The sequence below is a fragment of the Bison bison genome, unplaced genomic scaffold (assembly GCF_000754665.1).
Source record: "Bison bison bison isolate TAMUID 2011002044 unplaced genomic scaffold, Bison_UMD1.0 scf7180017864530, whole genome shotgun sequence".
Lineage (NCBI taxonomy): Eukaryota > Metazoa > Chordata > Mammalia > Artiodactyla > Bovidae > Bison > Bison bison.
The window spans coordinates 3330031-3339112 of NW_011495080.1; the positions used below are offsets into that span (position 1 = coordinate 3330031).

At 42.2% G+C, this 9082-nt stretch overlaps 1 protein-coding gene across 2 annotated transcripts in view; it reads left to right on the forward strand.

Moving 5' to 3' along the window:
• Nucleotides 1-5359, forward strand: part of SLC35B4 (solute carrier family 35 (UDP-xylose/UDP-N-acetylglucosamine transporter), member B4) — a 42707-nt gene extending 37348 nt beyond the window's left edge. Inside the window, exons 11-12 of one of the 2 annotated variants that reach the window (XR_824496.1) lie at nt 3975-4040; nt 4770-5359. The gene's annotated coding sequence lies outside the window, so the exon portion shown is untranslated. Of the gene's footprint in view, nt 1-3974; nt 4635-4769 lie in introns of those variants that run through there. The other variant, XR_824495.1, reaches the window with a different exon arrangement.
• Nucleotides 5360-9082: the final 3723 nt, after the last annotated feature.

Here is a 9082-nt window from a genome sequence, read left to right on the forward strand (position 1 = left end):
TGGGTAAACCAATATATTCAGTACGTGTGGGTGTGGTGTATCAGGCCAAACTACAACTGAAATAGGTTTTTCTTTTTTTAAACAAGGCGTCTTAATGTTCTTGCCCGGTTTGGGGGTGAGTGTGTTTTTTTATATGTAGAAACCTGCCCCCCCCCCCCGCCCTTTTGCTAATTGTTTCAAAGGTCTGGTTTCCTCCCATGGGATAATCTTGAGAAAGAACAACAGCGTTAGGGTGGTGTGTGTAGGGGGTGGGTATGCTCTTGTGTAGTTTGTGATCACTGGTGAGAGGAGAACATGAAAATCAGTGTTCTATTTCCTCATCCTTCAACAGCCCTGACCTGCATCGCCTCACCACGGATGTGCTTTGGGGGGGGTCCATCAGACTTACCAGCCTGTCTCTTTTTGCACATAGAGGCCTCTCCTTCTGTGCTGGGCACAGATTGTGTTCTTAAATAGAGATGTGGCTCTCCAGGTCTCCTGGGCTCACCCAGGGTATGATGTGTTTATTCCACTATCAGGAGCTGTTCTCTGATGGGACCTAAGATGAGTGTCCTAGAAACCCTGGGTCACTTTGGGGGAAGTCAGTTAAGCTGCCTCGGGTTTTTTGTTACATACGGTATGGATACTGTTTCTCCATCTAAGTCCCAGGGTTTTCAGATCGATTTGTTGTTCTGGACATTGACATCTGTGCTGTGCCAGTGAGAGTCTATACTGAAAGATGCTGAATTAAGTGTGAATTTGTTCATGGCCTCAAAAGGTATTTAATTTCTTTGAACTGTGTAGAGTTTCTCAGACTGGTGGTGCTATAAATACCATGTATTAAATAGCCTCTTAAGAACAAAAGCTACTTTTCTTACTGTATAATAAAAGGACCTGTCCCCAGGGGCTGTTTGATTGCTACATGTCTGGAGTCTTGACAGGATAACTATAGAGCTTTACATGAAATAGTATAACTTTTTTTTTTATGTGGATGGGAAATATTACAATTTTTAGTAACTGAAACAGTGTTAATGTACACAGACAGCATTTAACTGGGTTCCTGAGGTTTTAGGTTTTGGCTTATGGAGCGTGTGTTTCTCAGTCTAAACACTTCTGCTGGTCTTATTCATAGGAGGAGCTTAGGGCACTCACTCAATGAAATGAGTGCATGTAAGAACATAATGCCCTGGGAATTGGTTTTTCTTTCCAGTAGTTGCATATAAGGAAATAAATCTAATAGATCCTAGTTCATGGGAAATAGATGGGGAAACAGTGGAAACAGTGTCAGACTTTATTTTTTTGGGCTCCAAAATCACTGCAGATGGTGACTGCAGCCATGAAATTAAAAGACGCTTACTCTTTGGAAGGAAAATTATGACCAACCTAGATAGCATATTCAAAAGCAGAGACATTACTTTGCCAACAAAGGTCCGTCTAGTCAAGGCTATGGTTTTTCCTGTGGTCATGTATGGATGTGAGAGTTGGATTGTGAAGAAAGCTGAGCGCCCAAGAATTGATGCTTTTGAACTGTGATGTTGGAGAAGACTCTTTAGAGTCCCTTGGACTGCAAGGAGATCCAACCAGTCCATTTTGAAGGAGATCAGCCCTGGGACTTCTTTGGAAGGAATGATGCTAAAGCTGAAACTCCAGTACTTTGGCCACCTTATGCGAAGAGTTGACTCATTGGAAAAAACTCTGATACTGGGAGGGATTGGGGGCAGGAGGAGAAGGGGACGACAGAGGATGAGATGGCTGGATGGCATTGCTGACTTGATGGACGTGAGTCAGGGTGAACTCCGGGAGTTGGTGATGGACAGGGAGGCCTGGCGTGCTGTGATTCATGGGGTCGCAAAGAGTCGTTTGTGACTGAACTGAACTGAAAAACAGTTTATTCCCCTCCTTGGTTAACTGTTTTTCCAGTCCTGGTTGAACTTGATTTCAATCCCTGTTAAAAGGGCAAATAAACCATTTTATAGAGGATCTGGCTCATCTGTAACTGGGGAAGAAATGTCTGTTAAATGCCTCTCCTCTTTCTGTGGATCAAGACCATGTAATTTTGTGCCCCAGAGAGAGAGGGTATGGTTTGTTTACAAAAGAGATTGATGTTTAAGGCATCCAGAACTCTACCCTTAGAGCAAAGATCAAATAGCAAATGACTAGCTAGAAAACACAAGTTTTGTGTGCGTGAATGTACCTGTGAACTCACTTCATAGCTTGACCAGGGTCATAAATGAGGCAAAAGGAGAAAATTGGTGATATTTGAGTTATTGCATTTAATGTCTGCATATCCTTTACCACAGTTCCATTGTTGTATTATAAATGCTTTTTTATTTTTTTGTTAGGAATTTATTTTTGATCTTTTACTTTCTTTTTCATCCAGCTGAAACCATTAATCCATTTAATAAGTTTCTGTCAAGTTCTGAAGTATTTGGACACAGTCTAGATAGTATTTTCCTTCTTTCTGCATAGTTACCCAAAATGAATACAGTACCTGAAATTTGGTCATTGCATCCTGTGAAGAAAAACACAGAAGCTGAGTTGATCTCTGCCAAGCTCACCAAACTCCTTCCATTCTTCTGGGAAGATTACCTGGTGTTTTGTAAGGATGATAATAGCTTGTGTCATTCCCTGAGCACCTTTCCTCCCTTCTGCATATTTTTTGTTTCACATCCTAACCCCTACCTCCAATTTCTTCAGCAGCCTCTGGTTACTCGCGTAGTTTTCTACTGAGCGACACGTATAATGTTGTGTCTATTTATGCCTCTATTCTTTGGGGCCTCTAGGTGTCTTTTGTGGATTTTCATAGGATATACATATCTGTGTAGCATGTATTTGTTATACATGGTTTTAAGCACTGATACTAGGGGTGTGTATATATACAGATGCAAATATTGGGCAGAGCGAATGTGTGTAGACGAGTAAGAACAAGAAGGGTCAAAGTACAAATGTTTATATACCGTTACAGCTCAAAGTGGGGTGGAGAATCCTGTCAGTCCTACCACATTCTTGTCTGTATTTGGGAAGCAGTAGTTCTCATCTTTTGCTCTTTTTACCCTACCTCTAGCTGACTTCCGTTGCAGTGCCAAATGTCTATGGTGAGGGGAGGTGGGCCGCATTAGGTCAGGAGTAATTATAAACCAGTGAATTCGTTCTGGGCTGGGGGACACACTTACTGGTGGGCTAGCACACAAGCCAATGTAGCAAAGACCTGAGCATCTCCACAAATGCACGGTGAAAGGCACCCTAACATGGAGATGGGAAATCAAGACCCTACATTTGCTGTGGTCTGTTTCTCTTTGGCTAGAACTATGAGCATTTTGGTCTCAATAGTTTTATCCTGAAAAATGTTCATGGAAGTTACCTATGAGAGTTCAGTCTTAGGGTGGAAGAACTGTCAATATAGATAAAATCCATTTTTATTACAGATGTGTGACCTTTGGAAATGAATATAAACAGTAAAATTAATAATAAGCATTAGCATCCATGTGGTGTGTAGCAGGCTGAGCTGGGAGACACTATAGCTGTGTGTGTTCTCTGGCGCCTTCCTTACAGTGGGCACTGCAGAGGAGGGAGGGACCAGGATCTGACTTGCATCCCATGAATGCATAAATCCTTGCCAAGATCTCTTACTCCCTCGAGTTTCTGAGAAAGCTTCTAATGGTTCTTGATACCCCTTCCCACCCTTCATCAGTAGGTCAGCAAGAAAGCAAATAAGACAACATTCCTGAGATTCTAAGGAAGGGAGGGTGCACGCCAGGAGTTGTGCAGATGCTGCTTTCTGCTGTCCAGGTGCCAGTGGGAGGAGGGCAGAGCATTACATATTTAGCACCTTGCATCATTTGATGCTCAGCGCAAGCAGAGGCCCTCAGGGTACCATTAAAGATGCTTAAAAGTTTCTGAAGTAGGCTGCTTGGGGTGTCCCCTACATCTCCAAAGCTGGTATAGTGGGTTTGCATTGGCTGATGCCTTAAGCTCATTGTCTTTTGTCTCCTCAGAATCACGTGGAGATTTACCTACTTAAGTCACTCAGCGTTCTACCAAACGCCCTCAATTTCAATCAAGTAAGGCAAGCTGCAAGGGTACCAGAGATAGGTGGGTTGGGGGGAGGAAAGCTTGGTCTCCATTTGTAAGACTCATACTTTTTAAAGTAAACGTTGTAATGGTTCTTTGGCACATTGAATTATTTATAGCTTTTGAGATGTAAAGAAGACTCCCGTGAACCAGGAGAAGCAGTAATTATTCCCCGACGTGATAAAAGTGTTCTTTGTGTGTCACTTGCAATCACAAGTCATTTCTGTGCTAGTTGCTTTCATTCCAGAGAATGGCATCATCCTCCCCAAAAAGAGGATGATTTTTAAAGTAGGATTTTCTAACAGATTATGTGGCATGGGGCTGGGGAAGGATGATGGGGATTTGATTTATCCAGCCTCTGAGCTCTTCATTCATATTGTGATTTAAGAACAAAGATGGCGGCGGGGGGTGGGGGGCGGTGGCTAGACAGTAGTAGAGTATGTAGAACAGCTAAGACATTAGTGAGTATCCAGATTTTGAGCTGTGTAAATATCAAATGTCAGCTTCCAGCCTTCTGAGTTATTTGAGCAGAGAGTTACGGAGAAAAGGGAGATTTTGTGAATAAAATGTTTTTGCCAAACAAACTGAATGAGTCTTTTTACCATGATTTCTTATAAAGAGCAAATTTCTGCCTTCTGAAACAACTCATCAGACACCTGGTTTTTAATCTTGAATTGTACAATCATTGTTTCTTAATAAAAGTGATAAATATCTTGCAGGTGTTTCCAATCACCATTACCTTTCAAGTGCTTGGGTGCCATTTCAAAAGCTCCGCAGTGTTTGCCTTGTACAGTGGTGGGACATTTTACCACAGTCGTAAGCAACCTGTCTTCTGCTGCCTGGCAGCTGGGTCAATCACAAACCACTTCCCCGGCTACAGGTCAGTTTCCACTTCGGAAATTTAAAGAGTCTTGGCTTACTTTGGGAGGTTTTAGAGGTTCGTGGCAGTAAGTTTCTGTAGCAAATCTCTCAAAACCTCTTTGCCTTAATAGAAACACATTGATTTTTGTAACATTGCAATGGCCAGCTCTCTTCCTCTTCCATCTGTTACTTTTAAATGAATCTTAATGTGGAAGCAGCTTTCAAAGCAGTTTACTATACTCAGTCTTTTTTTTCTTTTTTATTGCAGTATAGTTGATTTACAATAATACTGGTTTCAGTGTACAACCTGGTGACTCAAGTTTTATAGATTATACTCCATTTATAGTTATTATAAAATACTGGCTATATTCCCTGTGCTGTAAGCAATATCCTTGTAGCTTATTTATTTTACACATAGAACTCTGTATCTCTTCATCCCCTACCTCTATCACGCCCCTCCCTGCTTCCCTCTCCCCAGTGGAAACCACTAGTTCTCTATATCTGTGAGTCTGTTACTTTTTCGTTATATTCACTAGTTTTATTTTTTAGATAATATATAAAAATAGTAACATACAGTATTTGTCTTTCTCTGACTTTAAATTTCACTAAGCAAATTTAACCCTCCGAGTCCATCCATGTTGTTGCAAATAGCAAAATTTTGTTCTTTGCTTTGGCTGACTACTGTTCTGTTGTATTTATACATATCTTTATTCATCAGTTGATGGACATTTAGGTTGCTTCAAAGTCTTGGCTATTGTAAATAATGCTGCTGTGAACATTGAGGTATGTGTATATTAATGTTTTCGTTTTCTTTGGATATATATACCCAGGAGTGAAATTACTGGATCATATGGTAGTTCTGTCAATATCTTTAGTTTTTTGAGGAAAGAACCTCTATACTGTTTTCCACAGTGGCTGCAACAATTTACATTGTATGTACTTCGGTAGTTCTTTTTTAGTGTTTTATGTTTGAATTCCTCTGTGCATGTACTACAGATTTTTGGTTTGTGGTTACCATAAGGTATCTGAATCTATATATGTGCACGTGTACACACACATGTATGTATACACACATACATATGATTAAATTGCTGACTCCTTAAACATTTTAATAACACTGCATTTTACTCTCTTCCCCTCATAATTAGTTTTTTACATTATATTTTATATCTGTTTTGCATATCCCTTAATTCCTTATTATGGATATATTTTACTACTTTTGTCTTTTAACTTTCCTACTAGCTTCATATATGGTTGACTTTCTACCTTTACTGTATTTTTTTTTGCCTTTACCAATGAGCTTTTCCCTTTTATGTTGCCTTTGCTTAGAGAAGTCCCTTCAACATGTCTATTAAACAGCTGATTTGGTGGTGCCGGACTCCTAGTTTTTGCTTATCTGTAAAACTTTTGACCTTTCCATCAAATCTGAATGAGAGCTTTGTCAGAGTATTCTTGGTTGTAGGTTATTATTCCCTTTCGTCTCTTTAGATATATCATACCACTCCCTTCTGGCCTACAGAGTTTTTGCTGAAAAGTCAGCTGATCGCCTTATGGGAATTCCCTTGTAGGTAACCTGTGGCTTTTCCTTTACCACTCTTTAATATTCTCTTTAATTTTTTGCCATTTTACTTATAGTGTGTCTTGATGTGGTCCTCTTGGAGTTGATCTGGTTTGCAACTCTCCATGCTCCTTGGACCTGGATATCTGTTTTGTAGGTTAGGAGTATTTTTAGCTATTATTGCTTTGAATATGTTCTCTGCCTATTCTCTCTCTCTTCTCCTTCTGAGAGCTCTATAATGCAAATATTAGTATGCTTGATGTTTTCCCAGAGGTCTCTTAAACAGTCGTTTCTTCTTATTCTTTTTGCTGTTCACCTCCAGTTATTTCCACTACTCTGTCTTGCAGCTCACTGATTCATTCCTCTGTATCATTTAGTCCTCTGTTTATTCTTTCTGTATTCCTAGTGTATTTTTCATTTCACTTATTCTTCATCTAGTTTGTTTTGTATATTTTCTAACTCTGTTAACAACTCAAAACTTTTCATTCATTATTCTCAAGATCTTTATCTTTGACTCCTAAACTCTTTTTCAGGTACATTGCTTACCTCTAATTCACTTCTTCTGGGTTTTTTCTATCTTATTCCTTTATTTGGAACATGTTCTTCTGTCACCTCATTTTGCCTGACTTGCTGTTTTTATTTTACTGTATGTGGCAGGCTGGTTATGTTTCCCAACCTTGGAGAAGTGGCCTTTCATAGGAGACTTCTTATGAGTCTGCGCAGCACAGTGCTCTTTGGTCACCAGAGCTTTATGCTGTAGTGATGCCCCATCTGAGGGGTGTATGGATCCTTCTTGTATAGTGAGCTGACTACTGTGAGAAGTCTGGTAGGCATGGCTTGATCCCACTCTGGTTTCCAGGCCCTTCCTCATGTGGTGGAGGCTTCTAGCCACTGGCTGGCAGGGCCAGGTCATGATGCACCTGCCTGTGAGATCCCTGACAAAGTGAAAGTCACTCAGTTGTGTCTGACTCTTTGTGACCCCGTGGACTATACAGTCCATGGAGTTCTCCAGGCGAGAATACTGGAGTGGGTAGCCTTTCCGTTCTCCAGAAGATCTTCCCAACCCAGGGATTGAACTGGGGTCTCCCGCATTGTGGGAAGTTTCTTTACCAGCTGAGCCATAAGGGAAACCCCAAGAATACTGGAGTGGGTAGCCTATCCCTTCTCCAGCAGATCTTCACAACCCAGGAATCGAAGCGGGGTCTTCTACATTGCAGTGGATTCTTTACCAACTGAGCTATCAGGGAAGCCCTGAAACCCCTGAGAGCCCCAGGGCTAATGCTGGTATTCTGGTGAGTGGATTTGGGTTCCAGGAGGAGATCTTAGGACTGGTGCCCACCCACTGGTGTGAAGTCATGTCCTGGGGCTAGTTCCAGCCTACTGATGAACAAAGCTAGGTCCTGAAGTCTGGCTACAGGGTTTTGGGTGTCCTAGAGCTTGGCCTGCTGGTAGGTGGGGCCATGGCCTAGCAGGTCTCAGAACTTTTGCCCCGTTAGTAGATGAGGCTGGTCCTGACAGTAGAGGAGGTTTGCTGGTGGGTGAGGCCAAGGCCAGAGCTCAGGCAGTTCTGAATCTAGCACCTGAGCCCTTGTATGTGGCAGCGGGTCCTGGGCCTTCTAGTGGGCAGGGCTGTGTCCCTGCCCAGGTAGTTGCTGGCCTGAAGTATCCCAGATCTTGTGCCTACAGGTTGGTAGGTGACACTGAGGTTAGATCCTGAGGCTCATAAGCTAGAGGGAGGATTCCAAAATGGTGGCTGCCAGCGCCAGTGTCTACATGGTAGAAAGAACTCACCAAAATGACTGCCACCAGTCTCTGTCCCCAAGGTGAGCTCCAGTCGCCTCCTGCTTCTCTAAGAGACTTCCAAGATCAGCAGCTACGTCTGCCCCTTTCAAATTACTGCTGCTGCTCTGGGTCAGTTCAGTTCAGTCGCTCAGCATGTCCAAATCTTTGTGACCTCATGGACTGCAGCACGCCAAGCCTCCCTGTCCATCATCAGCTCCTGCAGTTTACTCAAACTCATGTCCATTGACTCGGTGATGCCATCCAGCCATCTCATCCTCTGTCATCCCCTTCTCCTCCCGCCTTCAATCTTTCTCAGCATCAGGGTCTTTTCAAATGAGTCAGCTCTTCGCATCAGGTGGCCAAAGTATTGGAGTTTCAGCTTCAGCATCAGTCCCTCCAATGAACACTCATGACTGGTCTTTAGGATGGACTGGTTGAATCTCTTTGCAGTCCAAGGGACTCTCAAAAGAGTCTTCTCCAACATCACAGTTCAAAAGTATCAATTCTTCGGTGCTCAGCTTTCTTTATAGTCCAACTCTCACATCCATACATGACTACTGGAAAAACCATAGCTTTGACTAGACCTTTAATATGCTGTCTAGGTTGGTCATAACTTTCCTTCCAAGGAGTAAGCGTCTTTTAATATCGTGGCTGCAGTCACCATCTGCAGTGATTTTGGAGCCCCAAAAAAATAAAGTCAGCCACTGTTCCCCATCTATTTGCCATGAAGTGATGGGACTGGATGCCATGATCTTAGTTTCCTGAATGTTGAGCTTTAAGCCAACTTTTTAACTCTCCTCTTTCACTTTCATCAAGAGGCTCTTTAGTTCT